The sequence below is a fragment of the Notolepis coatsorum genome, assembly GCF_963971535.1.
Source record: "Notolepis coatsorum genome assembly, chromosome: 3".
Lineage (NCBI taxonomy): Eukaryota > Metazoa > Chordata > Actinopteri > Aulopiformes > Paralepididae > Notolepis > Notolepis coatsorum.
The window spans coordinates 12,908,976-12,923,429 of NC_140167.1; positions in this window are offsets into that span (position 1 = coordinate 12,908,976).

Here is a 14,454-nt window from a genome sequence, read left to right on the forward strand (position 1 = left end):
CAACCACAATCAAGCATTTCGGCGAATGTTAAAACGCCATGTAATAAAATGTGATAGTGAATGGAGGTTATGATTCGAGACACATTGCAGACAACACAGACCACTGGGAATACAGACAGGGTAAACACATTAGATGGGGAAATTGGGACTTGATTCGGGACATATAATACAAATAACACGTACTAGACTAAACTGTTGACACTAACACACATGACACACAACTAAGCATATTATTTTATAGTGAATGGAGGTTATGGTTCGAGACACACTGCAGATAACACACAGACCACTGGGAATACAGACAAGGTAAACGCATAGGTTGGGACTTGATTCGGGACATATAATACAAATAACACGTACTAGACTAAACTGTAGACACTAGCACACATGACACACAAATAAGATGACAGGGGAACATGGGGAATCACATTCGGAGACCGGACCGGGAGCTCTGGAAATGTACTAACTAAATTCAAATAAAATGTTGGACAATAATAGGGACATTGGAGAATCCCTATTGGGGATATCTACATCGTTATAGGAGGGGCCCTCTCCAGGAGAGCCTTACCCCTCCAACCCGCCAACGGGGGTTAAACGGGGTTAAAAAGAATGACCTGGGAAGTGCCAATTGTCTTTAGTCTTCTTTTATATTATTTTCTTCTGAGTTGTTAGAATAGCAGTTGCTTTAAATATGCACATGGACAAATATGAAGGACAAGAATTCAAAATGGACAAGAATTCAAAATGTTGGACATGAAGAGAGGCTTGGAGAATCTCCTTTGGCGCTATCTCCGTCTCTGGGGGGGGGGGCTTCTCCAGTGGGAGGGCTGATCCCCCCCCCAAACCGCCAACCGGGGACAGAGTGCTAACCATATAACCATTTATGTTCACTTAATTTTTTTCTTATTGTGTTGTTAGTTTCATTTTTCATAAATATATGCGGTGATGTCGGCGACATGGGAGGTACAGAGGTGGGCAGCTTGGGTTCAGGGGGGGGGGGGGGTGTTGGGGGGAGGGGCCATCGTTCTGGCGGTTCGACCCGGGGGAGGGGGAGGCCTTGCGTGTTGTGGGATTGGTGTGGGGGGGTGGGGTTTCCTGGGGCCCTCAGCCGCCGTGGCCTGGGCGGACTGGTCACCGGGCCAGGGGGGCACCGGGCTTGGGGGGTCGTGGGATAATTGAGGCGTGGTGCTTTGGCCTTCTGCAAGCCTGGGCTTGGGGTTCTCGTGGGCCGGGGGCCTGGCGGTCGGGCGGGGGCGGGTGGGAGCTCTGGGTGCTCGGCTCCGCGCATGGTGGACCAGGATATGGGTGTTCTGTTTCTCGGGGAGGAGGGAGGGAGGGAGGGAGGGGTTTCTCTCAGGGGGATCAGAGCGGCTGGGCTTTGCCCGGCGGGGTCCTGTGTGTTGGGGGGGGCGGTGGGTGTGGGGCTCTCGGTGGCATGGGAAATGGCGGGCTTGGCTCGGTGGGGGGGGAGTCCCCTATCCTTTCCTCTACTGGGCTGGCCCAATTGATTCAAGGGACCCGTGTCGCTGGGGGCCCGGCGGCGCGCGCATCGGCCTGGGATATGGGGGGCTCTTATGGGCTTGGCTCAGGGGGGGGGGGGTCTTGACCATCGTTTCCGCGGTTTGGCCCGGGAGAGGGGGGTCTTGGATGTTGTGGGGTCTTCGGCCGTGGGGTGGGGTGCTGAGTGGAATGGGAGGTGGCGGGCTTGGCTCGGTGCGGGGGAGTACCACCCCTCGCCCCTCTACTGGGCCTGGCCCAATCAAATTCAAGGTACCCAGCCGTGTCGCTGAGTACTCGGCCCCGCGTGAGACGGCCCTGGGATGTGGGGGAGCCCTGTTTCTGGGGGTGGATGGCGGGAGGGGGGGGGGGGGGTCCCTCTCATGGAGTTCTGGGAGGCTGAGCGTGGCTGAATTCAAGGGGCCCATGTGGATGTACTGTTGTGTTGTTGATGTCATTGTAGGTATTGTGTAAGTGTTGTTTGTCTATAAATGTTAATAAAAAATTGAAGTTTAAAAAAAATTATTAATAAAAAACTTAAAAACCTTCGTTTTTAATTAAAGTTAAAATAATGGCGGCTGAGTGGCGCAGTGGGCAAGGCGCTCGCCACCACTAACGCAGGATATGCTGGTATCGAGCCCAGCTCTCTGCGTTGCTACCGGCTTGGCCGGCCGTCATACTAACACAATTGGCAGTGTTAGAGGGGGGTGGGAAAGCCGGTGGGTGGGGATTGGACGTTGTGGACAGCGACTCCTACAGGTCGGTTGGGTGACGGCGGTACGGCGGAAACAGGAAGTATCGGGGGCAGCGTGAGCCTCCCACGCGTTACTCCTCGCCACTGAAAGTTTGAGCTGTTGCGGTGAAAATATGCGACAGGCTGCCTCCTCGTGTACCGGAGGGGACACGTGATGCAAGGCTTCTATCCTCACTACAGCCGACCAGTGGGAGGCATAGTCTAGCAACGTTCAAGACAGGGGAGGGAAGAATTGGAAACACAAAATTGGGATGGGAGAAAAATAGAAAATGGGGACAAAAAGTGGATACAAAAAAAGAAGTTAAAATAAAGAAATATATATATATATATTTATATCCTCAAACTAAATCCTCAATTTGAATAAAGTGATTAATCTGATTAAATGAGTATTTTTTCTTTTATTAAATCAACTTTCCAGCCCCCTGTCAACTGTCAAATGATGTCAACTGTCAACCTGAATTAACATTCAGTATTCAATATTCAATATGATTCAATATTAACATTCAGTATTCAAGTAGAACAGCTAGCTAGCCGTTGTGGACACTCACCTCTCCACAGCAAAATGGTAGACAAGGCACCTTGGTTGATAAATGCAGGCTTGAATCTATGTTGTTTAGTCTATCTGTTCAGTACTGTTCAGTACTGTTCCAAGATACACAATGAGATTTTTTTTAATTTAAATTTTTTTTTATAAATATTTATTATTTTTTTTATCCACTTTTTCTCCTTATTTTTCTATTTTTCTCCCATCCCAATTTCGTAATTCCAATTCTTCCCTCCCCTGTCTTGAACGTTGCTAGACTATGCCTCCCACTGGTCGGCTGTAGTGAGGATAGGAGCCTTGCATCACGTGTCCCCTCCGGTACACGAGGAGGCAGCCTGTTGCATCTTTTCACCGCAACAGCTCGAACTCTCAGTGGCGAGGAGTAACGCGTGGGAGGCTCACGCTGCCCCCGATACTTCCTGTTTCCGCCGTACCGGCGTCACCCAACCGACCTGTAGGAGTCGCTGTCCACAACGCGTGAATACTTTCGACAACAAATGTTTGTTTCCGCGTTCGAGTTTTGCGCTCTGATTGGCCAGGTCATGTGACATGTGCGCCAATCGTGGGACAGCAAGTTCTGCGCCGATTTCCGGGTCTAACAGCCTGCAAACTACCTGGCGTTCTATCGCCATGCTCTAAGACAAACTCTAACCTTAACCAACTTCGAAAGAGTGCCTAAGCTTAACCGTCGAAAGAAGGGTAGGCGTTCTATCGCCATGGTCTAAGACAGTGGTTCCCAAACGGTGGTGCGCGCACCCCTTGTGGTGCGCGAGCGCCCTCTAGGTGGTGCGTGACATGAAAAGGCACATTTTTGGTGGTAAAACATTTTTTATTTTTTTTTACAATAACATTTCATAAAAATCTTAGTCAAACCTTTAGTATTATGGATATTAAACATGCTGGCAGAGTACATGCATCCATGTTGTCGTGAACATTTTAATTAAATAAAGAAATTCCCTATCCATAGTCGCCGTGGGAAAAGATAAAATAAAAAATAAAATCTGTGCACGGAGACCAGCAACAATTTTTTCTAACAGAAACCCATTGAGGGGTGCGTCAGCTAGGTCGGGAGGTGACAGGGGGTGCACGGCCAAAAAAGTTTGGGAACCGCTGCTCTAAGACAAACTCTAACCTTAACCAACTTCGAAAGAGCGCCTAAGCTTAATCAGTGTATAAACCTGCGGTCCCACGATTGGGCGTACATGTCACATGACCAGAAATGACATGGCCAATCAGAGACGTGGAAACAAACATTTGTTGTCTAAAGTATTCAGGCGTCCACAACGTCCAATCCCCACCCACCGGCTTTCCCACCCTCTAACACTGCCAATAGTGTTAGTATGACGGCCGGTCAAGCCGGTAGCAACGCCGAGAGCTGGGCTCGATACCAGCATATCCTGCATTAGTGGCGAGCGCCTTGCCCACTGCGCCACTCAGCCACCCATCATTTTTTTTTAATAGTCTAGTAAGTTCATAGCAGCGGCGCTGCTGAATGCATATAAGGGAAACACTGTTACTGTTCTGTGATATTAGGAATATTCCTCTCCACTTGATTGCAGTATTCCTCCGCGAGTCCAGCAGCTCTGAGCTGCCCGAGTTTCTTCTCCTTCATCTTGTCCATGCAGGCACGTCTCTCCTGCGCCTCCTCCACCACCTTCTTTTCTTCTTCACACTTCTCCCAGCGCTTGCTCACGGCCACCTGCTCACGCTCCCTCATCTGCTGACGGACGCCAGCTGCATTGTGCATTGCTCTCTGATGTTGTCTCTTCTCTTCCTCCTTCTGCCTGGCGATAGCCTCCTGCTGGGCACTTAGTAGCCTCTCAAACTCTGCCCTCTCTCTCCCAGCCTGGATGGACAACAGGTGCTCTTTGTGGACCACCTGCTCAGAGAGCCCAGCCTTGTGCGTGACCTCCTCCTCTGCTTTTCTCTTCGACTTCTCCTTCTCCTTCCTCCTACTTTTCCTCTCCACCGCCTCCTGGTTCCTGCGGACACGGAGCTCATCCTTCTCAGCCTGTTGGTCTCTGTCTCTCTCCTGCAGGCACCTCAGTCTGGCCACTCCCTTCTCCTTCTCCTTCTTGGCGTGACTCTGCACCGCTTTATATTCTGCCTCAAGTTGCATTTTCTTCTGGGTGAACTCCATGGCCCTGTGGTCAGCCATCTTCTCCTGCTTCTTCTTGCGCTCCTTGACCCGGAGGCTCTCTGCGTCGATCCTCATGATATCCTCCTGAAGGAGCTGCTGCTCCTCCTTCTTCCTCTCCAAGGACATCAATTCCTCCAGCTCCATTCTCTTTATCTTCTCCATCACATGCTTTCCCTCCTGCTCCGTCCTCTCCTGCTGCAGGAGCTTCTCCATCTGACGCTCCTCAATCTGGACCAGAATGTGCTGCTCCCCCTGGATTCTCTGCTGCTTGCGCAGATCATCAATCTGACTCTGGGTCTGTAAGGCCAGACGGCAATCCAGCTCCATCATGCCGTGCAGGCGCCTCTCATCATCCACCAGCTCGTCCCTGATCTGAGTCTTCTCCAGGATCTGTGCGTTGCGTACCGCGAGGCACTGAGCACCCAGGATCAGCGTGTTGAGCCTGCGGATCTCGCCCTCTTGCTCCATCATCATGGCGTTGGCCCGGTCCAGCGCGTACTGAGCCCGGTCCCGGGCATCTGACTCAATGTCATTCAGTGCCTGGTTCTTCTTGCGCGATAGGTCAGCTTGATGGATCAGAGCTTTCCTCTCCTCCATCACATCCATGGCTGCATCCCTCCTCTCCTGCAGGGCCTCCATCGCTGCCTCCCTCTCCTCCTTGGTGGTCACCCGGGCTGCCACAGTGATCCGCTCCATCACAGCGGGGGGCAGGATGATATGTTCAGAGGGATCCTTCTTCGGGATCGTCAGATTGCGGATACGGTCTTTGGGGATGATGCGGATATTTTGTTGATGGGTCTTGTGAGGGCCACTCTTGGACCTGGTGGTCCCCGAGTTTCCCTGTGTCTCGGTTTGTTTGGTATCATCACAGAGTGTCTCGTCCACCTGAGAAGTGAGGGCCCGGATGCGATAGTGGCGTCTTTCAGGGTGCTTCGAAGGCGAAGCCGAAGAGCAGGTCTGCGGCATGGTCTTCTTCAGACAGGTGCTTTTCTTGGGTTCATGAGCAGACCTATGAGGAATACAACTTCCTCATGAAAAACTCAACAGAATCCGTTTTGTAAACTTAGCTTGCTACGCTAGATAATAAGTGTTATTGTGGGTTTGAGCGTTACGACCTGCATCCTTTGAAAGAGAGGTGTAATGTTGTAACAATGAGATCTTCTGAAAGAATTGTTGAATAGATACATTTCTGTCAACTGTCAAATGATGTCAACTGTCAACCTGAATTAACATTCAGTATTCAATATTGTCTGATTCAATATTAACATTCAGTATTCAAGTAGAACAGCTAGCTAGCCGTTGTGGACACTCACCTTTCCACAGCAAAACGGTAGGCAAGGCACCTTGGTTGAGAAATGCAGGCTTCAATCTATGTTGTTTAGTCTATCTGTTCAGTACTGTTCCAAGATACACAATGAGATCCTCTGAGAGAATTGTTGAATAGATACACAAATGTTCTAGTATGTTTGATTATGACATATACTGTGACATCACAAATGTTCTAGAATGTTCTATATGACATCATACTGTGACATCACAACGGAACATGTTTGAGTTCCATTTGAATACTATAAATAATATGTATGGTAAGGCTGTCCCCGAAGCCTGTTTTTGGGATTCAAACTTCGTCAGGGTTCTTCGAACGGACGTTCCAACTTTAGTTTTTAATTAAAAAATTCAAATAATAAATGTCTAACTTCGTCAGGGTTCTTCGAATGGACGTTCAAACCTTCGTTTTTAATTAAAAAAAAAATGCATGTACTGTAGGTCATCTCTCATGTCTTACTGTTGCTGAACAAAACCAACTGACAACTCTCTCATGTGGTTTTTAGAAACATAAAAACAGATAAACCAGAATATATATTATATATATGTGTGGATGAAACCACCAGTAAGTGTTGAAACAAAGAGATTTAAGAAGTAAAAATAATAATGATGATATACAAGTGATATTGGTAGACAGTTTAGATGCAATCGTGGTTGTGTATTGAAGGAATGAAAAACACATTTAGATTAGGTAAGTATTAATGGTGAGATAAATAAAAAAATATATAAAAGAAAATGACAATTCTTCTTTTTCTTTCGGCTTTTCCCGTCAGGGGTCGCCACAGCGGATCATCCGTTTCCATCTGTTTCTGTCATCTGTGTCGTCCTCCGTCACTCCCACTGCCTGCATGTCCTCCTTCACTGTGTCCATAAACCTCCTCTTGGGCCTTCCCCTCCTCCTCTTTCCTGGCAGCTCCATCTCCAGCATCCTCCTCCCGATATACCCCACCTCCCTCCTCCGCACATGTCCAAACCATCTCAGTCTTGCTTCTCTCACATTCTGCCCGAACTGCTCAACATGGGCCGTTCCTCTGATGTAGACATTTTCGATTTTGTCCAACCTTGTTACTCCCAGAGAGAACCTTAACATCTTCATCTCTGCCACCTCCAGCTCCGCCACCTGCTTGTTGGTCAGCGCCACTGTTTCTAGACCATACAGCATAGCTGGTCTCACTACCGTGCTGGATACCTTTCCCTTTACTCTTGCTGGTACCCTTCTATCGCAGATCACCCGTCATCCTTCTCCACCCGCACCACCCGGCCTGCACTCTCTTCTTCACCTCCCTACCACAGTCCCCATTACTTTGGACTGTTGACCCCAAGTACTTAAACTCGTCCACCTTTGGTACCTCTACTCCTTGCATCATCACCACCCCTCCGTCTTCCTTCCCGTTCACACACATATACTCGGTCTTGCTTCTGCTCACCCTCATCCCCCTTCTCTCCAGGGCATGCCTCCACTTCTCCAGGTTCTCTTCCACCTGCTCCCTGCTCTCACTACAGATCGCGATGTCATCTGCGAACATCATGGTCCACGGGGACTCCTGCCTGACCTCATCTGTCAGCCTGTCCATCACTACTGCAAATAAGAAAGGACTGAGGGCCGACCCTTGGTGCAATCCTACCCCGACCTTGAACCCTTCCGTCACTCCCACTGCACACCTCACCACAGTCGCACTGCCCTCATACATGTCCTGTACTACCCTCACAAACTTTTCAGCTACTCCTGACTTTCTCATACAGTACCACACCTCCTCTCTTGGTACCCTGTCATACGCCTTCTCTAGGTCTACAAAGACGCAATGCAGCTCCTTCTGGCCTTCTCTATACTTCTCCATTAACATTCTAAGGGCGAACAATGCGTCTGTCGTGCTTTTCCCTGGCATGAACCAATACTGCTGCTCACTAATCCTCACCTCTCCTCTTAACCTAGCCTCCACTATCCTTTTCCATAGCTTCATGCTGTGGCTGATCAGCTTTATTCCCCTGTAGTTGCTGCAACTCTGTGCGTCTCCCTTATTCTTAAAAATCGGCACTAGCACACTTTGCCTCCACTCCTCTGGCATTTTCTCGTTTTCCAAGATGTTGTTGAACAATCTTGTTAGAAAAACCACTGCCATCTCGCCTAGGCATCTCCAGGCCTCCGCTGGTATGTCATCTGGGCCTACCGCCTTCCCACTCTTCATCCTCTTCAAAGCTGCCCTCACTTCCTCCTTACTGATCTGTTGCACTTCCTGGTTCACTGCCTCCACACTGTCCATCCTCCTTTCTCTCTCATTTTCCTCATTCATCAGCTCTTCAAAGTACTCCTTCCACCTTCTCACCACACTGTCCTCGCTGGTCAGCACCTTGCCCTCCTTATCTTTTATAACTCTGACCTGCTGTATATCCTTCCCTGCCTGGTTCCTCTGCCTAGCCAGCCTATATAGGTCCTTTTCTCCTTCCTTGGTGTCCAACCTCTCATACAGCTCGCTGAATGCTCTTTCCTTCGCCTTTGCCACCTCTCTCTTCGCCTCCCGCCGTCTCTCCATGTATGCCTGTCTACTCTCTTCATCCCTCAGTCTGTCCCACTGCTTCTTCGCCAACCTCTTCCTCTGTATACTTTCCTGCACTTCCTCAGTCCACCACCAGGTCTCCTTATCTTCCTTCCTTCGTCCTGAAGACACGCCAAATACCATTTTAGCGGTCTCCCTCACCACATCTGCTGTGGCTGCCCAACCAACCGGCAGCTCCTCCCTACCACCCAGCGCCTGTCTTATCTTCTCCCTGAACTCCACACAACGTTCCTCTCTCTTTAACTGCCACCATTTAATCTTTGGCTCTACCTTCTCTCCCTTGGCTTTCTTCCTCTTGGCCTCCACAGTCATCCTACAGGCCACCATGCGGTGCTGCCTAGCTACACTCTCACCTGCGATCACCTTGCAGTCCCTGACCTCTTTCAGATTACCCCTTCTGCATAGAACATAGTCCACCTGTGTGCACCTTCCCCCGCTTTTATATGTAATCCTGTGCTCCTCTCTCTTCCTGAAGTAAGTGTTCACTACCGCCATACCCATCCTTTTTGCAAAGTCTACCACCATCTGCCCTTCCGCATTTCTCTCTTTGGCGCCGTACCTGCCCATCACCTCCTCATCCCCTTTGTTTCCCTCCCCTACATGCCCGTTGAAGTCCGCTCCAATCACCACTCTCTCCCCCACAGGCACACTCTCCACCACTTCATCTAACATGCTCCAGAATTCTTCCTTCTCTTCCATCTCGCACCCCACCTGGGGGGCATACGCGCTGATCACATTCAGCATTAGCCCTTCCCTCACTAGCTTCAGAGCCATCACTCTGTCCGATACTCTCCTCACCTCTACCACGCTACTGGCATACTCCCCCTTTAGGATAACCCCTACCCCATTTCTTCTCCCATCCACCTCATAGTAGAGCAGTTTGTACCCTCTCCCCATGCATCTGGCCTTACGCCCCTTCCACCTGGTCTCCTGCACACACAGTATATCTATTTTTCTTCTCTCCATCATATCAACTATCTCTCCCCCTTTGCCAGACATGGTGCCAACGTTCAACGTTCCAACCCTCACCTCCACACTCCTCCCCATCCTCTTCTGCCTCCTCCTCCGGACATGTTTCCCCCCTCTTCTCTTTCTACCACCTGTAGCCCAATTTCCCCCGGCACCCTGCTGGTCAGCAGTGCCAGGGGCGGTCGTTGGTGACCCGGGCCTCGACCGATCCGGTATGGAAATCAGATTTTTGATCCGCATAATCATTTTGGCAGTTTGGTTTTTACGCCGGATGCCCTTCCTGACGCAACCCTCCCCATTTTTCCCGGGCTTGGGACCGGCACTCGGAAGTGGCTGGGTTTAAAAGAAAATGACAATAAAATGAGAAATAAGATAGAAAATAATAAAATGACAATTCAAATAATAAGGTGCCTTTATAGCCCTATACGCTCTATACATGCCCACTTTCTATCGAACTGTTCACCTTGCCATGTGGTCATATTTTATCCATTTTTATCCATCATCACTACAAACTATTTTCTGCCGAAGTACACCTGCCATATATTATTATGGGGCATAGAAAATAGTTCATTAGATCGGAGGGGTTCTCAAACTTTTTCATACTGCGACCCCATTTTATTTTGGATTTTTTTGGGGACCCCACACTGTATCGCATAATTTCAATGTGGAATTAAGGAATATCAAAATAAAAGCACACGTTGTTGAACTTTGATGAGACCATAATGACCATTTCAAATTGTTGCTTGCAACAATCATATTGGACACTAGAGGGGGCTAGAAACTAAATTGCTAATCTTGGTAAGCCAAATAACTTTTTATAGCACCTGCTGAGTTGTGTTCTGATAATGGTTTCACTATAAGCTTATATTCCTCTCCTTTTCAGCCAGTCCCTATGTCACCTATTGTGATGATGCCACCAGTGTTGTGAATAATCTTTTATACACATGTTCTAATATGCACACTGTTCTGCGTTGATCATGCCAAAGGTGGAAAAGTGAAAAGAACTCTGACATGGGTAGCTCAACCCCTGACCCAGGGGCGTAGCTGTAGATTCTGGCCCCCATGAAAGAATGTATGCGTAAGCCCCCTGTCAATGCGGGCGCGCGTGCGTAAGCGAGCGAGATCATTTTTTTTGGCCATTTATTTATTGATGAAAACGCATAATATGGTTTTTACCTATACATTCGGATCAGCAGTTCAGCACCTGCACTGTTGGTGGGTGAGCCTAGTAAAGGATGTCGCATTGCGTTCATCTTCAATGAATGGACCAATGCAATAGTCTACCAAAGCCCCCCCTCTCTCTCTATATCTCACACACACACACACACACACACACACACACACACACACACACACACACACACACACACACACACACACACACACACACACACACACACACACACACACACACACACACACTTCATAAACAAACATAGTATCAATGAGAGCATCAATAATACACCTGAGTGATGTCTAATAAAAAAATAAAATAAAAAACGTTGCCCCCCCCCCCCCCCCCCCCCCCCAGCTACGCCCCTGCCCTGACCCACACAATTATTACCCAGGTATTAATACAGACTCAATGATACCATATAACAAAAACATTTCCTTTTATGAGAATCCCCAATTTGTATAGAGGGGATACAGTACGTTTGTGTGTGTGCCAGGGAGAAGGCACCAGCTCTTGCCCATTCCCAATCAATTCAGTTCAACACAATCCAATTCAGTTCAATGGGCTTTATTCGTATAACTTTTTACATGTGTTTGCAGCCATTTTAAATAAGAAAATAAACCCATTGTACCCATTCTGCAATCTGTTAATACAATTTTCAATCAATCAATCAATTGTCTCTCTCTGGAGAAGACGATAAGCTAATTTCCCCAAATGTTGGCGTGTTCCTTTAAGGCGAGATACCCCAGGTGAATAGGCAAATATACTTTTTTTGGTTGATTGAGATTTTGTTATATTTTGCTTCCTAAACATGTCTTCTATGAAACTAGTGACAAAAAACGTCAATAACACACATTTAGTTGTTTATTTTACTTAAATGTGCCTTATTGCATCCATAAATGTGCACATATTTAATGGGGAAGTGCCTCATTTGCATATATAAACATAAGATTAAGAAAACTTGCAATATTTTTTTTTCTTAGTTTATATGTACATAACAAACTGGGAAAGTTTCATAGTGATATCTATTCAAATATTTGTTTGCCTATTAGGGGGTACTACACTGTACTACACTGTACTACACTGTTACTACACTGTTTGTAGCCTGTGTGTAGTTCTGGTCAGTTCAATAACATCATTATTATTATTATTATTATTATTATTATTATTATTATTATTATTATTATTATTATTATTATTATTATTATTATTATTATTATTATTATTATTATTATTATTATTATTATTATTAATATTAATAATAATAATAATAATAATAATAATAATAATAATAATAATAATAATAATTATTATTATTATTATTATTATTATTATTATTATTATTATTATTATTATTATTATTATTATTATTATTATTATTATTATTATTATTATTATTATTATTATTATTATTATTATTATTATTATTATTAATAATATTAATATTAATATTATTAATAATAATAATAATAATAATAATAATAATAATAATAATAATAATAATAATAATAATAATTATTATTATTATTATTATTATTATTATTATTATTATTATTATTATTATTATTATTATTATTATTATTATTATTATTATTATTATTATTATTATTATTATTATTATTATTATTCAGTTATCAGGCATGTGTTTAGGTTGTCTATTACTAATGGTTTGATTAGGTATTGTGTTTGTAAATAGCTGTTTAAAAAAAATGGCATTTTACAATACAGAACTTTGAAGGCGTTTTCCCAAAAAAAAAATTTTATGCGTTTTTCTTACACACTTGGGTATAAATCTACCATTCCATAGCATCTACACACACCATACTTTCCACATTTCTTCCTATATATACCCTGCATCTTTCTACAGAGGGGTTTGTTGATATATCATTCATAGCCTGATTTATAGTACATTTAGACCAAAAACATGGCGAAAATAGATTTTTTTATGACTGTAGACAGCATTTCCTGATTTATGGGATGATAAAAAGACATATCCACAATCCCTGTTGTGAAGGGCCAGATTAAACCGAATATATATATTTATTTATATATATATATTTAATTGTATTTGTATATTCTCTAATATTCCCTGATATCCCTTGTATATTCCTTGTACAATATGCATTGAATATCCATTCTAGCCTACTGAACATCCCATAATAGTCTCCATTCTACTATTGGTCGAGACCTTGGTGCCAGGCTGCCATACCCCTCAGACCCAGTTCAAACGTACCGCTCCACATGTACGAACAAGTCCTAGTTCCGCGTAGGAATCTGACTACCGCACCACTAATGGGACTATTTGTTCATAGTGCGTATATATACTGCGCTACTAAAGTAGGACTTTCTTTTCAGTCCAGTTTCTTACCCTCCAATAGAGTGACAGACGTAAAGCCTCCCCGCGACGCCACGTGTGGGAGTAAGGCCAAGTTCGCCTACCATCGGTATTGAGACATCGTGTATATTAATATTTGAATAGTCATATTTGGCACTATATCGTCGAGTTGGACGTAGTCTATTAAGCTAATAATAGTCTGTTAATATATAGTGCTTCGTGCGGTGAGAATACTACCGTAGTCAGTACCCCATCGTTTCGGGCAGAGAACTGGCTGCTTATCCAGGGTGGTTGACCCCACGTGAAGCTGCACCCGAGGAGCCCCAGAGCCGACGAGCGAGTGGACCTGTATACCGGATTATTCTACCGACGACAGCCCGCCTTCCCAGGCACGGATTATGCTTTGTATACTTTGATTATTCCATGGATAAAGACCCCCGACACTGCCGTGTGTTGGAACCCCCCCCCCCTGGAGAGGACGCAAGGTGAGGAGACGCTCTGCAAGACGAGGTCGCTTCACGTCTCTCCTCCGTGGACCGGATGACGCCGGCCCACAAAGAGTCCACCTGCTTTCATCTGTGGTCCAAGGATCGCCGGCGCATTGAACGGCACTACAGTGGGTTCACCTGGGATACCCTTGGCCGGATGAGGCAGCCGGATTCTACCCCCCCCCCCCTCCTACTCCTGTCGGCTTACAAGCGACCGGATTAACCCCCCCCTAGTGTATCCAGTATATAATCATTAAAGTATCATTGCTGTTATTCCTTAAACTATTCCAGGTCGTATATGTACCACCTGCGCCTTCAGAGATTGGACATTCTCTATTGATATACCGACGAATACTCTTGCCATAAAAGTGCATACTAATTTCCATTCATAAATGTGATTGATTTGATTAAGTGCTTGCTCTACACACCATCGCTGTGTAGAAATAAAGACCTATTTCTAATTCGTACATTTGTGTTGGATCCGTTTCATCTACGTGACAGTGTTCATCATAATATATTTATGCCGTGTACTGGGTGGCCGAATATTAAGTACAAAGGTAGTGGTAGTAAGTATCATATCTAGTAATACAGTCAGGGAATTGTACCCCTCAGTTACAATTGGTCCTTCGAGCCGGATGGTAATTAGTGTAATATTAATATAGTGTTATTAAT